Genomic DNA, 20,996 nt, shown 5'->3' on the forward strand with positions numbered 1-20,996 from the left:
AATCAAAATGGCAAAAATCAGGGAAAATAGCCATTGGAAATCAGGGCGAAATCAATTAGGAAATTGAAAAACGAAAACTGCAATTAAAATCAGAAAATCAAAATGATAAACGAGGCATGAGTAAGAAGTTTGAGGTCTTAAAAAATACATAATAAATTTACTTACAACTATTGACGGGGGATTGTTTGGAAAATAGTACCTGAAAGAAAAAAAAATAAATTCAATTTTTTGTAAATTTATGTCTTAAAAACGTTTTAATTAACAAATTTTCTTAATTTTCAAAAGGTACCAAAAAAGTACTTTTTTTGTAAAAAAGTACTTTTTTTTATTTTGTCTGAAAATTAAATAATTACACTATAATTTCTACAAAAAACGTTTTAATTAACAATTTTGTTAATTTTGTACATTTTTCTAAAAAGTACCAAAAAAAGTACTTTTTTAAAAATAAAAACTTTTTATATTTTTTAGTGAATTTCAATTTTAAACAATTGTCTTGCCTTAAAAACTAATTTTCTATATTTACTACTTATTTCTAAAAAGTACTAAAAAGTACTTTTTGTAAAATTATTAAAAATTTTATATTTTTTTCAAAAAATTTAATAATTACACAATAATTTCTACGGAAAACATTATTATTAACAATTTTGTTGATTTACTACTTTTTTCTGAAAAGTACCAAAAAAAAGTACTTTTTTAAAAATAAAAAAATTTTATATTTTTTAGTGAATTTCAATTTTAAACAATTTTGTTTTGCCTTAAAAACTAATTTTCTATATTTACTACTAATTTTCAAAAAGTACCAAAAAAGTACTTTTTGCAAAAGGCTTAAAAATTTTATTTTTTTATTAAAAATTAAATAATTACACAATAATTTCTACGGAAAACGTTTTAATTAATAATTTGGATGATTTACTACTTTTTTCTGAAAAGTACCAAAAAAAGTACTTTTTTAAAAATAAAAAAATTTTATATTTTTTAGTGAATTTCAATTTTAAACAATTTTGTCTTGCCTTAAAAACTAATTTTCAATATATACTACTTATTTTCATAAAGTACCAAAAAAGTACTTTTTGCAAAAGGCTTAAAAATTTTATATTTTTTTCAAAAAATTTAATAATTACACTATAATTTCTACGGAAAACGTTTTAATTAACAAATTTGTTCACTTACTACATTTTTCTGAAAAGTACCAAAAAAGTACTATTTCTAAAAAGCTTAAAAATTTTATATTTATTTCAAAAAATTTAATATTTACACAATATTTTTCATAAAAAACGTTTTAATTAATAATTTGGATGATTTACTACTTTTTTCTGAAAAGTACAAAAAAAAGTACTTTTTTAAAAAACAAAAAATTTTATATTTTTTAATTAAATTTAATTTTTTCTTAAAAACGAATTTTACACCAAATTTTCTACTTTTTCAAAAAGTACCAAAAAAAGTACTTTTTTTAAATCTTTTTTTTTCCACGTAAATTTCATTTGAAAACAATAATTTCCTTTAAAAACCTGAAAAATAGTAAATTTTATTGAGTTACTACTTTTTTGAAAAAGTACTTTTTTATAATATCTACCAAATTCTATATTTTTTTTATGAAATTTAATTTTAAGCAATATTTTTTCATTAAAAATATTTTAATTAACAAATTTTGTTAATTTAATACTTTTTCAAAAAGTACCAAAAAAGTACTTTTTCTAAAAAGCTTTAAAATTCTATATTTTTTAGTAATTTTTATTATTTTTTATATTAAAACATTTTAATTGACAAATTTTGTTAATTTACTACTTTTTTCAAAAAGTACCAAAAAAGTACTTTTTCCGAAAAAGCTTGAAAATTCTCTTTATTCAGTAAATTTCATTTAAAACTTAAATTTGTCTTCAAAAACGAGAAAAATACCAAGTTTTTTTGAGTTACTACTTTTTTTTAAAAAGTACCAAAAAAGTACTTTTTGTAAAAGGCTGTATTTTTTGAGTAAAATAAAATTTTATTCATAAAACGTCTTAATTAACAAATTTGATTGATTTACTACTTTTTCCAAAAAGTACCAAAAAAAGTACTTTTTTAAAAATCGACAAAGTGCTATATTTTTTGAGTAGATTTAATTTTTAGACTATTCTCAGTACCGTTTTTAATACAAAATTTTGTTGGTTTACTTTTCAAATTTCCCTATTATTATCTGCTATTTTTAAAAATGTCATTACAAAAACATCAATTGCGTATAATTTTATTGTTTTTATTAAAAGGTTTTTCTAAAAAGTGACTATATAGTATGACTAGCGTAGAATTTTCTTTCTTGCTGTCTTGTTATCTTATCATGGCGTCAAACACTTTTCAGACTTGTTAGTATCTTTTGAAAAGGAGACTGATATTTTTTTTTATAACAATTTATAGAAATGACTCTTCACATAACAATTTGCAAATATTTACTTTAATTAACCATTAACAATGTTTATATTTTTTTTTTAAAATTTAGAAACTCACTTTTTTTTCGAAATTTAATTTTTTTACATAAATTTTTAATGAAACAAACGTCTTTTTTATTTGCTGTCTAATTTAATACTAAATTAAAGATTTGTTTAAAATTCTTAATTTATAATTTAATCTTTAATTTTTATTGTTTGATTATGGGGGTGTTTTTTTTGTTATTAGAAAAAATAGTTAGATTTATTTAATATTCTTACCACACTTGTTCAATTGGGGTTTGTAAATCTAAATAAATAGTGGGTTTTATATAATACAATTAAAACGTTCATTTGGGTTTAAATGCAAATAAAACATCTTCACATTAGTACTGTTTAGATACACTACACTAACAAAATTTGATAAGTTACTACTATTTTTCAAAAAAGTACTTTTTTAAAAAATTCTATATTTTTTCAGTGAAAAATAGTTAAATACTCGATTTTGTTAATTTAGTACTATTTTCAAAAAGTACCAAAAAAAGTACTTTTTCGAAATCTCAAAAATTCTATATTTATTCAGAAAATTTAGTTTTTATGCAATCGTTGTTTCCTAAAATGGTTTAAATTCTTATTTTTTAAATTTTGTAGCATTTTTGAAAAAAAGTACCAAAAAAGTACTTTTTTAAATTTTATATATCCTATATTTTTTGAGTAAATTTAATTCCTAGACTCCTAAAAGTACGAAGCAAAGTACTTAATTTTAAGCAATAAATACATTTTGTTATTTTTTAACTTTTTTCAAAAAGTACCAAAAAAGTACTTTTTTAAAAATCTACAAAAATTCATTATTTTTATTGAATTTTAATATTTGACACTATTTTGTTAATAAAAAACATGTTACAGGCTAGATTTGGTAAATTTAGTACCCTTTTCAAAAAGTACCAAAAAAGTACTTTTTTTAAAAATCTACATAATTCAAAATTTTTTAAAAAATTTAATTTTAAACATTTCAATTAACAAATTTTGTTAATTTTCAACTTTTTTCAAAAAGTACCAAAAAAGTACTTTTTTTAAAAATCAACAAAATTTCATATTTTTTTAGGAAAATTTAATTTTAATCATTTCATTTACAAATTTTGTAATTTTTCTACTTTTTTCAAAAAGTACCAAAAAAGTACTTTTTTAAAAATCTACAAAAATTAATTATTTTTATTGTATTTTAATATTTGACACTATTTTGTTAATAAAAACATATTAGAGACTAGATTTTGTAAATTTAGTACCATTTTCAAAAAGTACCAAAAAATTATTTTTTTGAAAATCTACAAAATTCCATATTTTTCAATGGAAATTAAATTTTGACATTTCAATTAAAAAATTTTGTTAATTTTCCACTTTTTTAAAAAAGTACCAAAATAGTACTTTTTTAAAAAATCTACAAAATTTCATTATTTTTATAGAATTTTAATATTTGACACTATTTTGTTAATAAAAAACATGTTACAGACTAGACTTGTAAATTTAGTACCCTTTTAAAAAAGTACTTTTTTAGAAATCTTCAAAATTGAAAATTTTTTAAATAATTTAATTTTAAACATTTCAAATAACAAAGTTTGTAATATGTCTACTTTTTTCAAAAAGTACCAAAAAAGTACTTTTTAAAAATCTACAAAAATTCATTATTTTTATTGAATTTTAATATTTGACAGTATTTTGTTAATAAAACATATTAGAGACTAGATTTTGTAAATTTAGTACCATTTTCAAAAAGAACCAAAAAAGTACTTTTTTAAAAATCTACAGAAATTCATTATTTTTATTGTATTTTAATATTTGACAGTATCTTGTTAATAAAAAACATGTTAGAGACTAGATTTTGTAAATTTAGTACCATTTTCAAAAAGTACCAAAAAAGTACTTTTTAAAAATCTACAAAATATCATTATTTTTATAAAAAAATTTTTAATAAAAAACATATTATAGACTAGATTTAAAAATTTTTTAAAAAAATTAATTTTAAACATTTCTATTAAGAAATTTTTTTTATTTTTCAACTTTTTTCAAAAAGTACCAAAAAAGTACTTTTTTCAAAATCTACAAAAATTCATTATTTTTATTGAATTTTAATATTTGACAATATTTTGCTAATAAAAAACATGTTAGAAACTAGATTTTGTAAATTTAGTACTCTTTTCAAAATGTACCAAAAAAGTACTTTTTTCAAAAATCTTCAAAATTCAAAATTTTTTTAAAAATTTAATTTTAAACATTTCAATTAACAAATTTTGTTAATTTTCAACTTTTTTTAAAAAGTACCAAAAAAAGTACTTTTTTAAAAATTTGCAAAACTTCATTATTTTTATGGAATTTTAATATTTGACACTATTTTGTTAATAAAAAACATGTTAGAGACTAGATTTTGTAAATTTAGTACTATTTTCAAAAAGTACCAAAAAAAGTACTTTTTTGAAAATCTTCATTTAAATAGCATTTTTAACTATTTTAAACATTTTAGCTCATTTTCAAGTCGTTTTGTTTAATTTTTTTGTTTTGTAATTTTCTCTAATTGTTTTTACATTAGTAATGATTTTTTATTTCTAATAATTTTAAGGGAGTGTTAATATTCGTTAATGGCAGTGATTTATACGCTTTTTCTGCTTCACCTTCTTTGTTTCTTCTACATAATTGTTTTTCTTACCAATTTGGTAAATAATTTAAGAAATTATTAACTCATCATCTTTGTGTTAGACATTTTAATATGGCCGGAAACCTAACCTAAATAATAATTTATCAAAGAAATAGAAGCCAACCAACCAACACTTACCAAAGAACATAATTTTCTAATACATACAGCAAATATTTGAGGAATTTATTAAAGCAATTGAAAAACAATTGATGGAAAAAAAGCAAAATAAATATAATTATGTTTATTTAATGGTGTAATGGAGTAATAATAAAGATTGCTGGCCACGTTTATGGCCATAAATTGTGCGCCTAATATGTGTCAAAGCATAATAAGCTTTTAAATAGTTTATTTATACCCCAACAGTGGTATCAGCTACTTGGTTAAGAAAAAACTATATACAAATACTGGAATTAAACGGTCAAATACATAACGTAAATTGTTTTAAAAGTATTGATATACCAGACACCTAATACCCATTTAACGGTTTTATTTAAAGCACTAAATTTGCAATTTTCCTTGATTTTTAACAAATTTTCCATTTGCTTTGCTTCTGTTGGTCTTTCTAGTCTCAGGTGTTTCTTATTGTTTTTTAGGCGCCTTTTTTTCTATTTGTTTATCATTATTGTTTCCATTTATTATTGTTTAAACTTTTTTATTATTGACTATTGTATTTTTATCGTTTGTTATTTTTTTGTTGTTACTTTAAGAGATAATGAGTTGTAACTGTTAATCATAAACAAAATAGCAATGAAGTCATTAACACTTGTACTTCAAAAAGGCGAACATTACAATCCCCCTCCTCTCCCCTTCTGTAGGTAAAGAAATACATAAAATAATAAAGAATAACAATTATTAGTGTAATTTAAAGCTAAATTTATTATTTTAAGCAAAAATTTTGCATTTCTGAATAATTTTAAAAAAGTAGTATTTTTAATACTATTTTCAAAAAGTACCAAAAATTCATAATATAAAGTCAAATAAAATATATATGTATTTAAAACAAGAATTTGGAATTTTTAAGGAGATTTTAAAAAGTAGTTTTTTACTACTATTTAAGAAAGTAATTAATTATTAATTTTATTTAATATTAAAACTAAATTTAACATTTTTAGCAAAAATTTTGCATTTCCGAACAATTTTAAAAAAGTAGTATTTTTAATACTTTTTTCAAAAAGTACCAAAAATTCATAATATTAAACTTATAAACACAAATTTTTCACATTTTAAACAAAAATGTAGCTTTTTTAACAAATTGTAAAAAAGTAGTATTTTTAATACTATTTGAAAAAAGTTAGATAATACACATTTTGTTTAATTTTGAAGCTAATTTAACACTATTAACTTAGATTTTTAATTTTTAAACAATTTGTAAAATTTTTAAAAATGTAGTATTTTTGTACTTTTTTTAAAAAATTGTCAAAAATTAAAAAATAGTAATAATTAAAGCTAAATTAATTTTTTTTTACAAAAATATACATTTTTCAGTGATTTAAAAATATATTTAATACTTTTGAAGAGATTTTAAAAAGTAGTTTTTTTTACTACTATTTTAGAAAGTAATTATTTATTAATTTTATTTAATTTTTGAGCTGTATTTTATATTCTAAACAAAAATAAAGCTTTTTATAACATTTTGTAAAAAGTAGTATTTTTAATACTATTTGAAAAAAAGGTAGTTATCACATATTTTGTTTAATTTTGAAGCTAATTTAACACCATAAATACAAACTTATCACATTTTAAGCAAAAATATTGGTTTTTAACAATTTGTAAAAAGTAGTATTTTTAATACTATTTGAAAAAAGTTAGTTATCACACATTTTGTTTAATCTTGAAGCTAATTTAACACTAAAAACAAAGATTCTTAATTTTTAAACAATATGTACAATTTTTAAAAAAGTAGTATTTTTGATACTTTTTTAAAAAATTGTCAAAAATTAAAAATACTAATAATTAAAGCTAAATTAATTTTTTTTTACATAAATATACATTTTTGAGTGTTTTAAAAATATATTTAATACTTTTGAAGAGATTGTAAACAGTAGTTTTTTTACTACTATTTTAGAAAGTAATTATTTATTAATTTTATTTAATTTTTGAGCTATATTTTATATTCTAAACAAAAATAAAGCTTTTTATAACAATTTGTAAAAAGTAGTATTTTAATACTATTTGAAAAAAGTTAGTTATCACATATTTTGTTTAATTTTAAAACTAATTTAACACTATAAACAAAGATTCTTAATTTTTAAACAATTTGTAAAATTTTTAAAAAAGTAGTATTTTGATACTTTTTTTAAAAAATTGTCAAAAATTAAAAATAGTAATAATTAAAGCTAAATTAAATTTTTTTTACAAAAATATACATACATTTTTTTAATACTTTTGAAGAGATTTTAAAAAGTAGTTTTTTTTACTACTATTTTAGAAAGTAATTATTTATTAATTTTATTTAATTTTTGAGCTATATTTTATATTCTAAACAAAAATAAAGCTTTTTATAACATTTTGTAAAAAAGTAGTATTTTTAATACTATTTGAAAAAAGGTAGTTATCACACATTTTGTTTAATTTTGAAGCTAATTTAACACCATAAACACAAATTTATCACATTTTAAGCAAAAATATTGGTTTTTAACAATTTGTAAAAAAGTAGTATTTTTGATACTATTTGAAAAAAGGTAGTTATCACACATTTTGTTTAATTTTGAAGCTAATTTAACACTATAAACAAAGATTCTTAATTTTTAAACATTTTGTAAAATTTTTAAAAAAGTAGTATTTTTGATACTTTTTTAAAAAAATTTCAAAAATTAAAAATAGTAGTAATTAAAGCTAAATTTATTTTTTTTTACAAAAATATACATTTTTCAGTGATTCAAAAGTATATTTAATACTTTTGAAGAGATTTTAAAAAAGTAGTTTTTTTACTACTATTTTAGAAAGTAATTATTTATTAATTTTATTTAATTTTTGAGCTATATTTTATATTCTAAACCAAAAACAAGCTTTTTATAACAATTTGTAAAAAAGTAGTATTTTTAATACTATTTGAAAAAAGTTAGTTATCATATATTTTGTTTAATTTTGAAGCTAATTTAACACTATTAATTTAAATTTTTAAACAATTTGTAAAATTTTTTTAAAAAGTAGTATTTTTGATACTTTTTAAAAAAAGTATCAAACATTAAAAATGATAACAGATAAACTAAATAACAAATAATAAAAATATTTTAAAGCAGTTTAAATCAAATTTAGCATGTTTCAATACTTTTTTTAAAAAAGTAGTATTTTTGATACTTTTTGGAAAAAAGTAGTTTTTAAAACATCTGTTAAATTTTGATAGATAATTTGTACTTTTCACATAAAAAATTTAATTTTTTAACAGTTCGTTAAAAAGTAGTATTTTTAATACTTTTTTAAAATAGTAGCAAAATTTAAAAATACCATTTATTAGTGATGAAGTTTAAGAAAGATTTCACATTGCAAACAAAAATTTGTATTATTAAGCTGTTTATAAAAAAAGTAGTATTTTTACTACTTTTTGAAAATAAGTAGCTATTTTTTATAAAAGTTTTTGTAAAACTTTTAATGGAAAATTTTAGATTTTAAACAAAAATTAAAATTTTTCAACAATTTTAAAAAAGTAGTATTTTACTACTTTTTATAAAAAAGTCGATTTTATAAAAAAACTAAATTTTAAATTATTTTTTAAGCAAAATTTCATATTTTGAACAGTTTTTTAAAAAATAGTAGTTTTGATACTTTTTTTGAAAAAGTAGTTTTATTTATTTTTAGAGAAACAAACCTTTTAAAACAAAAAAATTACTATTTTTCAAACTTTCAAAAGAGTAGTATAAATACAAATTGTCTAAAGTTTTCTAAAAATCTTTAGAATTAATTAATTTTAACTAATATTTGAAAGTAAAAAGTGAGTGACCTTTTTTAGTTTAGTTTTTTTGTAACAAATTGATTTGTTTCGGAAACTTAAAATTTTTTTTGTCATTTCTTTTCTTTGTTAAGCTTATTGTCTATGACACCCACTTAGTAAATTATGTAAATTTGTTAAAATATTTTGTTAGTTGTGTCTTCACAGCTAAAAGAAGATAAATGAGCTGCTAAAAAACAAATTTCTGGGAAAATTTATGAACACAAAAGTGTTAAAAAGTGTCAAAGAGAAAGAAATAGTTTAACTAATATGGCTATTTAATAGTTAAATTAAGATTTACATAAATTTAAATTTTATTTTTATGGTTTAACATAAAAATATAGATATAAAGTTAAAATAAATGGGAGCAAAATTATGGATTTTAATAAAATTCTTTAAAATTTAATAGCTTTTTGTTAAAAACATTTTTTAGAAACCTATTAAACTTTTCTTTTAATGTTTATAATCAATTTCATAAATTCTTTATGTTGTTTTGGTTAAATCCATATTTTTTCTGTTCATACCTGTTTAAATATTGAAAATCGGTTTAAAATTGCTTTAAATATAGCTTAATTAGTATTCATACACTTTAAAATTTGCATTGTTTACATTTTAGCCCTTTTCTCTGAGTGTAATTTCTATTGTTTTGGTTTTTCCATTGTTTTTCTTCACCCAAGAATCGTGAATCATGCTCTAACCAAAAAAACAACAACAATACTATCAAAAATTTATAGAAACGAAGAAGAAGAAATCAAAACAATAACCTCGTATACGAGAGTACAGCCTAAGTTGTTATTGTTGTTGTTGCTATTAAAGACGTGCTCATATTTTTTGATGCCCTAGCTGTTGTTGATGTTGTTGTTGTTTTTAATGCAGAGTCGTCGTTCGTTTAATACACGAAATTAGGTTTGTTGTACAAATGTAATTCGTACTATTACATGTTTTTTCTATGTGTTTAGGTGTTTGTTGTTTTTACTTCTTTGATTTGCTTTCTATGCTGTTGTTGTTGGGATTGTATTTGCTTTTAAAGTTTAATTTTTACCTTCACCTTGAGAGCATTAACTTTTTTGTTGTTTTACTGTAATTCTTTTTAGCTTTTACCAATAATAAATACTTAGAAGAAGTAATATTCGAAAGAAAATATCTTACAAATGAAAGAAGTTATTTTTTTTTAAAGAAAAAGCAAATGCAATGTTGAATGATTGACTGACATTTAGAAACTAGAATGAAAGGTAAAAGTAATTTTTATTGTATAAAAAAAAATGTATTCTAGTTATTGTTAAAGATAAAAGCTAATGTTATTGTTGTGTTTGAAACAAAAAACAGCAACAACTTAATGACTTTTTAAGGTTAATCAAAAAATAGCATCATTAAATAAATTTCTTTGGAAAACAAAAAAAAACAACTAAAAGGAATTAACAAATGAAGAAAAACAAACTAGAAAAATCTTTTAAAATACTTAAAAAGCTATAATAACTTCAAAGTCTAAAATATACTAAAAAAAATAAGGAATTAAGAAAAGTACTTTTTTGGTACTTTTTGAAAATTAACAGAAATAAAGAAAATTTAATAATTAAAATATTTCTAATGAAAAAATTTGGTTAAAAAAGTACTTTTTCTGTAAATTTTTATCAAAATGTATAAAAAATTATTAAATAAAGAAGTGAAAAACAATAAAATTAAGCTAAAATGTATTAAATACTTAAAAGTACTGCCTAAAAAGGGAACTTCAGAAAAGTACTTTTTTGGTACTTTTTGAAAACTGCAAAAAATAAAGAAAATTTGATAGGCAAACAACGTTTAAGATAAAATAAGCGAAATTTTGATATTTTCAGAAAAGCACTTTTTTGGTACTTTTTCCAAAAAAGTACAAAACATTTAAAAACCATAAAAAATAATATTCAAATAATTTTGAAGGCTAAATAGTGCAATTTTGATATTTGCAGAAAAGTACTTTTTTGGTACTTTTTGAAAACTGCAAAAAATACAGAAAATTTGTTATGCAAACAATTTTAAAGAGAAAATAAGCGAAATTTTGATATTTTCAGAAAAGTACTTTTTTTGGTACTTTTTCCAAAAAAAAGTACAAAACCTTTAAAAATTATAAAATTGATTAAAGAAAATGGAAAAAATTATATTAAAATAATTTTTAAGGCTAAATAAGTGCAATTTTGATATTTCCAGAAAAGTACTTTCTTGGTACTTTTTGCCAAAAAATATGGTAAATCAACAAAAATCCCTAAAATTTTACAATAAAATGTTAAAAATGCTTAAAATTAGTTTAAAATAAAATAAAAATTCTAAAAAGTTTGTTTTTGGGAATTTGCCAAAAAGTACTTTTTTGGTACTTTTTCTAAAACTGCTTAAAAAGTCTTAAATTTCCTCTAAAATTCATATTTAAAACAAAGCCGAAGGACTGTGTAAAAGATTTATGGCTATTTTATGATAAAATTCCATTAATTAACATTTTCATGATTTGTCATTTTAATGTTTAAACAGAATTTGTTTAAAAAAAAACTGAAATTTAATTAATTTATTTTATTGGCTTATTGGTAGCAGACATAATTTATTTATCAAATATATTAAAACTTCAAAATCAATGACACAATATGCTAATTTAATTTCTTGGCTATATAATTAATTGGAAATTTAATTTTTTATATAAACAAAAACCTCTAATATTTTATAAACAAATAAAAATATTCAAACATTAACACCTCCATAAACAAAAACAGAAAACGAAAAATCCATTAGAAAAAAAAAACAGTATAATGAAAACCAATTTTCAAAACGTTTTGTCTTGTTTTTTTTGGTTAAACTGCTCCCAAAATTGTTCAGACACCCATGACATGCGCCTGCGCGTACGAGTACAAAGTACGTACGTGAGTTTCTAATACATTTCTAATGTTTGAAATGATAATGATATACAACATCAACATCATAATGATGATCATGATTATTATGCAGGCGAACAGAGACATTAAATTAACATACTTACATACTCGTTAGAGCAAGAGCGCAGAAAGAGTGCTTTAATTTGGGAATTTTTCAAATAAAAATTATTTTGTTAAAAGGAAAATATTACAGGGATTTCAAAGGTATATAGACTTTCTTAATGGTTGAGCGATTTTCTTACATAATATTGTCCGTCCTTCCGTCTGTCTTTGGTTAGTAAAAGTAAATTTTTTTTAGGCAAATTAAGAAAAAAATTTTAAAAAATTTTGTTTTTATATTTTTTTAAAAATTATTTATATTGTTGAAAGGAAAATTTAACAGATATTTTGCAAGTAAATAGCTTTTTACAATGCTTTAGTGTTTTTTGTTTAAAATCATGTCCGTCCTTCCTTCTTTCTTTAGTTTTTACAATATAATTTTATTTCTTTTGATTTAAATAAAATTTATGAAAAATCTAGTTTTTAAAATTTTACAAAAATATTTATATTGTTAAAAGAGACATTTTACAAAGATTTTAAGAGTGTATAACTTTTTACAATGCTTTAACAATTTTATTACATAAATTTGTCCGTCCATCTGTCTTTTTTGTGGTTTTTAAAAGTAGCAATTTATTTTAGATTTTACACAAACTTTTCAAAAATTTATGAAAAATCTAGTGTTTCAAATTATTTCCAAGATAAATATATTGTTAAAAAGCCAGCATTACAAAGATTTCAAAAAGATGCCGCATTTTACAACACTTTACTATTTAATTATACAAAAACTTGTCCGTCCTTCCGTCTTTCCTTTCGTTTTTAACTTATTTGTTTTTTTTTTAGATTTCAGATATAATTTAAAAATCCAGTTTTTAGAATTATTCCATGAAGTTTATATGGTTTAAAAGGAAATTCTACGTGGATTTTAAATATAAGTAACATTTTTGATATGTAATTTGTAATTTTATTACAAAATCTTGTCCGTCCTTCCGTCTGTCTTACAGTTTTTAAAAGTTGGAATTTTTTTTTTCAGATTTTAGACAAGTTTCAAATATTTGTGAAAAATTAAGTTTAAAGAACTGATCTAAACAACTTATATTGTTGAAAGTTAATATTCAAATTCCAATAACATATAAATTTTTCCTATGGTTTAATATTGTTTGTATGTATATAAACTTGTCCCTCCTTCTGTCTTTCTTATGGTTTTTAAAAGTTTATTTTTTTCAGATTTCAGATATAAATTTAAAAATCCAGTTTTTAGAATTATTCCAACAAATTTACATTATTTAAAAGGAAATTCTATGGGGATTTCAAATATATGTAACATTATTGAATTGATTATGTAATTTTATTACAAAATCTTGTCCGTCCTTCCGTCTGTCTTTCAGTTTTTAAAAGTTGCATTTTTTTTTTCAGATTTTAGGCAAGTTTCAACATTTTGTGAAAAATCGAGTTTATAGAATTATGCCAAACAAATTCATTTTGTTGAAAGGAAATATTCAAAGAGCTTTCAAAAATATATAAATTTTTATAATGCTTTTGAACTGTTTACACATAAACTTGTCCGTCCTTCCGTCTTTCTTTTGGTTTTTAAAAGTTTAATTTTTTCAGATTTTAGATATAATTTTAGAGAAATTTTAAAATCCAGTTTTTAAAATTAATCCAAAAGGTTTATATTGCTTAAAAGAAAATTCCACGAGGCTTTTAAATATGTGCAACATTTTGATATACTTTAGTAATTTTAATATAAAATCTTGTCCGTCCTTCCGTCTTTCTTTGGGTTTTTCAAAATTTAACTTTTTATATAGATTTTGGACAAGTTTCAACAATTTGTGGAAAATCTAGTCTAGAGAATTATTCCAAAAAAATTATATTGCTGCAAAGAAATATTCAAAGAGCTTTCAAAAACATAAAAATTTGTATAATGCTTCAACACTGTTTATACATAAACTTGTCCGTTCTACTGTCTTTCTTTTAGTTTTTAAAAGTTTATTTTTTTTTAGATTTTTGATATAATTTAAAAAATATTTTTAAAAAATTCAGTTTTAAGAATTATTCCGAATGTATATTGTTTAAAAGAAAATTCTACGAGAATTTAAAATATAAGTAAAATTTTTGAAATACTGAAGTAATCTGCAAACAAAATCATGTCCGTCCTTCCGTCTTTCTTTTGGTTTCTAAAAGTTGAAAATTTATTTGTGGATTTTAGACAAGTTTCAACAATTTGTAAAAAATCCATTTTAGAAAATTATTCCAAACAAATTATATTGTTGCAAGCTGCTATTTAAACAGTTTTCAAAAATATATAAGTTTTAGAAATACCTAAACAGTTTTGTTACATAAAGTTGTCCGTTCTTCCGTCTTTCTTTTAATTTTTTTTTAAATTTTGTAAATTTTTTTTTTTAAATTTTAAAAACATTTAAAATTTGAATAGACGATCGAATGAAGAATTATAATTTTTAAAAAATGTATATTTACTATAACAATTTATTATCTTTCTAATGTCCGTCATTCAGTCTTTCATGAACATTTTTATATGGAAGGAAAGGTAATATTGAATAAAATTTAAAAAATTTGTGAAGAATCTAGTTTTCGAAGCTTATTAAAACTATTTATATTGTTGGAAGCAGAATTGTATAGGAATTTCCAATATGTGTGAAAGCTTTTTAAAAAACCAATGTAATCTTTATACATAAGCCTGTCCGTCCTTCCGTCTTTCTGGGAGTTATTAAATTTTTTTTTTTAATTTAGATAAAATTTTAAAAATTCACCAAAATTTTAGTTTTGAAAACTTTTAAACAGGGTCTATATTATTGGATAGATAATCGAATAAGGAATTAAAATAATTACAAATTTTTTTAAACGTTGCAAATTAGTTTATCTATATGACGTCCGTCCTTCCGTCTTTCCTTATAATTTGTTTATATTTATAAGATAAAATTGAACAAAATTTAAAAAAATTGTGAAAAATCTAGTTTTCGGAGCTTATTGAAACTATTTATATTGTTGGAAGCAGAATTGTATAAGAATTTCCAATATGTGAAAGCTTTTTAAAAAACTAATGTAATTTTCATACATAAGCCTGTCCGTCCTTCCGTCTTTCTGTGAGTTATTAAATTTTTTTTTTTTTAATTTAGACAAAATTTTAAAAATTCACCAAAATTTTAGTTTTGAAAACTTTTAAACAGCGTCTTTATTATTAGATAGATAATCGAATGAGGAATCAAAATAATTACAAATTTTTTTAAACTTTGTGAATTTGTTTATCTATATAACGTCCATCCTTCCGTCTTTCCTTAAAATTTGTTTATATTTTGTTTATTTTTTAAATTTTTTTAAAAATCTATTTTAAGGCTTAAAACAGAAATTTTTACATAAGTAGAAAGGAAAGGGTCTTAAGATTTTAAATACATTTAAAACAATTGATTTTGTTATTCTATAAATGAAATTATTGCATTGGAAATCGTTCAAAATCTAATGATTCCATTAATTGACATTTCTTTCAAACTTGTCATTATTCATGTTCATTTGTCAATGTGCTGGTTTGTCTCTATTGTTGTTGTTATTGTTGGTTTCATTCTCCAAATATTGGCTCGTGAGTTCCCATTGTATAATTTTCTTTAACACTTTTTTTCTGTTTGCCCCAACTACACAGACAGATAGACACACGACATGAAAAAAACAAAAAAACCGTTTTATGTTTAATTTTAAAATTCATGCGTGTCAGTTACATTCATTCATGAATGAATTTTGAGTTAAGGAAAAGGTGTCAACTGTGTTTAAATTTAAATATATTTTTCTATTTGTTTGCAGTGTATTATTTAAGTGTTGCTTGCACTAATTTAAAACGAAATGTCTTTCTTATTAGGCAATCTTTAGCATGTTATAACATGTCATCTACCAGACTTTGGTAGAAAGACGTCATCATGTAATATTTTTTTTGTATTGTTTTTAAATTTAGGGAATATTGTGTAAGCGTAAAATATTTGAAAATTTTTATTGATCGCAAATTAAAATGGAATTGGAATGTTAGAAATGTTGTAATAAATCAATGAATAGAGCAAAGGGGAATACATCAAAATGTTAATACAATGTTTAAAAAATAATAAAGCTATTTAAAGAAAGAGGTATGTATGTGAATAAGGTGGGTGTAAATTGTTATAAAAGAAATTTAAATAAATTTATAAAACATAAAAAATATAAAAAAGTTTGTAAGAAATTTTAGGCAAACAACAACAACAAAATGTCTAAAATGATTTAAAAAACTTAATGTAGAACACTGCAAATGCCTTAAAACAATATTTAAATAAAGAATTTCAAAAAGTACCTTTTTGGTACTTTTTCAAAAATGCTGTAAATTGAAAAAAATATTTTTTAAAACATTTCTAAAGCTTAAAATTGCATATTTTAAGTTTTTTTTTAAAAAGTACTTTTTTGGTACTTTTTCAAAAATGGAGAAAAACACTATAAATCACATAAAAATTGATTAAAAGTGTGCCAAATAACATAAAATCCAAAATAAATAAATTTTTAATATTAAATTTTAATAATTAATGGTTTTTGAAAAAAGTACTTTTTTTGGTACTTTTTTGAAAATGAAGCAAACAGGACAAAATAAGCCAAAGGTGGTTGAATATGTGATAAAATATGTAAAATAACACTTTTAAAGCTAAAAATTTCATATTTTAAGGTTTTTTTAAAAAGTACCTTTTTGGTACTTTTATTAAAAGAGTCAAAAATTCATTAAAAGTGTGCTAAAATAATGTAAAATGTTAAATAAATGCATTTTTAACACTAAATTTTAATAATTGAAGGTTTTTGAAAAAAGTACTTTTTTGGTACTTTTTTGTAAATGAAGCAAACTTGTCAAAATAAGCCAAAGGTAGTTGAATATGTGAGAAAATATGTAAAATAATACTATTAAATCTAAAAATTTCATATTTTAAGGTTTTTTTTAAAAAGTACCTTTTTGGTACTTTTATTAAAACATGAAGCAAACATGATAAAAGAGTGCTAAAATAATGTAAGATGCTAAATAAATGCATTTTTAACATTAAATTTTAATAATTGAAGGTTTTTGAAAAAAGTACTTTTTTTGGTACTTTTTTGAAAATGAAGCAAACATGACAAAATAACCCAAAAGTGGTTGAATATGTGATAAAATATGTAAAATAGCACTTTTAATGCTAAAAAATGCATATTTTAAGGTTTTTATAAAAAGTACTTTTTTGGTACTTTTTTTAAAAAATTGAGCAAACATGATAAAACACTTAAAAATTAATTAATAGCGTGCTAAAATAATGAAAAATACTAAATAAATGCAGTTTTAAAATTAAATTTTAATAATTGAAGGTTTTTGAAAAAAGTACTTTTTTTGGTACTTTTATGAAAATGAAGCAAACATGACAAAATAACCCAAAAGTGGTTGAATATGTGATAAAATATGTAAAATAACACCTTTAAAGCTAAAAAATGCATATTTTAAGGTTTTTATAAAAAGTACTTTTTTGGTACTTTTTCCAAAAATGGTTTAAACATGATAAAACAGTCAAAGATTAATTAAAAGTGTGCTAAAATGACATTGAAATCAAAATAAACGAATTTTTACCATTAAATTTTAATAAATGAAGGTTTTCAAAAAAGTACTTTTTTTGGTACTTTTTCGTAAATGATGTTAAAATTACCTAAAATCCAAAACAAACTCATTTCTAAGATGAAAATTGTAAAATTGGGCGTTTTTTAAAAAGTACTTTTTTTTTGGTACTTTTTAAAATGTGAAGAAAACAGGAAAAACATAATTAAAAGTATGACAAAATAATGTTAAATTCAAAATATTAGTAGTTTTAAGGCTATAAATTAAATATTTAAACGTTTCTTAAGAAAGTACTTTTTTTGGTACTTTTTTCAACAATGCAAAAAACATGGACTAACATGTATTAATTAATTAGAACTGTTTAAAATAACTTAAACGCAAAACAAACTCATTTTTAAGGTTAAACATATAAGATTTGGTTGTTTTTAAAAAAGTACTTTTTTTGGTACTATTTCAAAAAAGCAGTAAATATGAAGTAAAACCTAAAAAAAATCATGAAAAGTATGCTAAAATAACCTAAAATCCAAAACAAACTCATTTCTAAGGTTAAAACTGTAAATTTTTAAAAAGTACTTTTTTTTTGGTACTTTTCCAAAAGTGAAAGAAACATGAGGAAACTGGAAAAAAATAATTAAAAGTTTGATAAAAGTAACGTTAAATGCCAAATAATATAATTTTAAAGATTAAAATCTATTAATTGTAGGTTTTTTTAAAAAAGTACTTTTTTTTGGTACTTTTTCGAAAATGAAGCAATCATGAGAAAACAAGTAAAATTAGTTATAGTATGTGATAAAATATATAAAACAAAATTTTTAAAGATAGAAATGTAATATTTAGAGTTTTTTAAAAAAGTACTTTTTTGGTACTTTTTCACAATAGGTAGCGAACACAAGGAAAATGGCAAAAATTAATTAAAAATGAGCTTAATTGCATAAAATGGAGTCAAAATAGAATTGAAGCATTAAAATAATAAATTTTATTATATTTTAAAGCTTAAACTTCAATAAGTGGCTATTTTTCAAAAAGTACTTTTTTGGTACTTTTTTGCTAATATAGAAATTTGCGAAAAATATATTTTTCGGAAAAAAATATGTTTCTTACAAACAAAAATTTATCCTTCGATATTTTTATTGTAATTTTTGATAATTTCTTACCTTTTTACACAAAATTATTTTACATAGTAGTTTCTATTCGAAATATTTTGGAGTTAGATCTGAAATTAAAGGAAAAAAACAGAAATCAGTTAAATAATTTGAAAATTTGTTTGATTATTTGTATAAAATTTAAATAAAAAAACCAAATAAATAAAAATAAAACACCTTTCACTTTAAGCTTAACAAGAAATTAAACAAAACGTAACCAAACACTTACTGAGAAATAGTAAAAATATACGTAAAAAACTAGTGTTAATGTTATAATAAAAAGTAAAGGAATTAAATAAATAAAAAAAGTAATAAATAAATGTTAGTTAAACACAAATAAAAAACTAATCAATTTGGGGAACTAACTCAGGAAACTTTAGAACAAATTTAAATTTTTTTAACAAAATGCAGTGACATACAAATTCACATAAAATATGTAATATGGCAAATATTTTGCTGAAATAAAATTTTTATGAAAGCTTATAGTCTCTACTTTAAAAAACAATTTTAATTATTTAATTTGAATGTAAACTGGATTTTTGAGAAATTTTTGAAAATTGACACAAAACTTAAAGTACAAGATATAAAAAGTTGTTGGAAAGACGGAAGGAGGGACTAAACTAATTGCAGAATTTTGTTTTAAAATTAAAGCCTAAAAACATTTTCTGAAAGCTTAATCCTCTAGCATTATTTAAAAAGTAAAATAATTCCAAGTTTTTAAGAAAGATTTATTCCAAATAATAAAAGAAAATGTTAAATATGTAAACATGAACATTTGACCAAATGTAGCAACATGTAAAGATCCCTCAAATTTGAAAAGTTAAAATTAGTTTGCTGAAATAAAATTTGTATGAAAGCTTATACTCTGTAATATGTAAAACAATTTAAATTAAATAATTACAAGGTAAATAGGATTTTTGAGAATTTTTTTTTTAAAATTGGCATAAAAAAAAGTTCATGTATAATTTTTTTTTGGAAAGACGGAAGGAAGGACATTATTATTTCAAAACCATTAACTAAAATTAAAGTCTAAAAGTATTTTCTGCAAGCCTAATCTCTTTTTATTATACAGAAGTCTAAATAAAAAGAATTGTTACTAAAATAGATTTTTGATGATTTTTTAAAATCAAGTCAAAGGAGCTTAATTTTTTTTACAAGTCAAATTTGCAAATAAATTTTTAGGAAAGACGGAAGGACGGACATTATTATTTTAGAAAATTTAATCACAATAAACTCCTACATGTAGTTTCTACAAGCCTGATCTTTTGCCATTACTAAGAAGTCTAAATAAATATAATTGTTACTAAACTAGATTTTTGATGATTTTTTTAAAATCAAGCCAAAAGAACTTATTTTTCTACATTTTAAAAGCAAGTTATACAAAATTTTTGGAAAGACGGAAGGGCGGACATCACAATTCCAGAAAAAATTACTTAAAATTAATTTTTGATTATAGTTTCTAAAAGCTTAATCGAATGTGATTATAACAAGCGTAAAATATTTATAATTGTGGATTAAATATATTTTTAGTGATTTTTCAAAATCAACACTAAAAGCGTAATATTTAACTTTTTTATAAGCAAGTGATAAAAGCTGTTCGGAAAGACGGAAGGTCGGACATCATAATTCCTGAACTTTTTATTAAAATAAAATTGTAAATACATTTCCAAAAAGCTTAATCGACTACCATTATACGAGAATATAAATAATTATAGTTATTCGATTTTTAGTAATTTTTTAAAAACAAAACTAAATAGTATATTTTTTTTTGGTAAATTTTACAAGCAAGCTGTTACAATTTTAGGAAAGACGGAAGGATGGATGGAAATAAATACTGAAGGTTGTATTTAAACTAAATCCGAAATACAGGTTTTTAAAAGCCTAATTTGCTTATTTTTCAAAATCAAGTCAAAGACGTAATTTTTTGTTGCATTTTTCAAGCAAGTTAAAAAGAAATTTTGGAAAGACGGAAGGACGGACATGATAATTCCATAAGTTTTTATTAAGATTAAAGCTTAAATATATTTTCTGAAAACTAAGTCGACTCTCGTTATACAAAAATTCAAATAATTATAGTTATTTATATATTAAATTTTTAGTGATTTTTCAAAAACAAGACTAAATAGTGTAATTTTTGGTAAATTTTACAAGCAGCCTTCAAACATTTTTGGAGAGACGGAAGAACGGACAAACATAAGTACAGAAATTTTTATGGAAATTAAATCCTAAATACAGTTTTCGAAAGTCTAATCGACTGGGATTATAGAAAACCAAAACTAATTGTAATTGTTAGTAAACTACATTTTTAGTGATTT

The 20,996-nt window shown here is 20.9% G+C and overlaps 1 protein-coding gene across 1 annotated transcript in view; it reads right to left on the reverse strand.

The window, feature by feature from the left end:
* Positions 1–20,996, reverse strand: part of LOC135957084 (uncharacterized) — a 149,113-nt gene that overhangs the window by 22,539 nt on the left and 105,578 nt on the right. Inside the window, exon 5 of the mRNA XM_065507749.1 lies at positions 18,694–18,752. The gene's annotated coding sequence lies outside the window, so the exon portion shown is untranslated. The remainder of the gene's footprint in view (positions 1–18,693; positions 18,753–20,996) is intronic.

Source organism: Calliphora vicina, chromosome 4, assembly GCF_958450345.1.
Source record: "Calliphora vicina chromosome 4, idCalVici1.1, whole genome shotgun sequence".
NCBI classification, from domain to species: Eukaryota; Metazoa; Arthropoda; class Insecta; order Diptera; family Calliphoridae; genus Calliphora; species Calliphora vicina.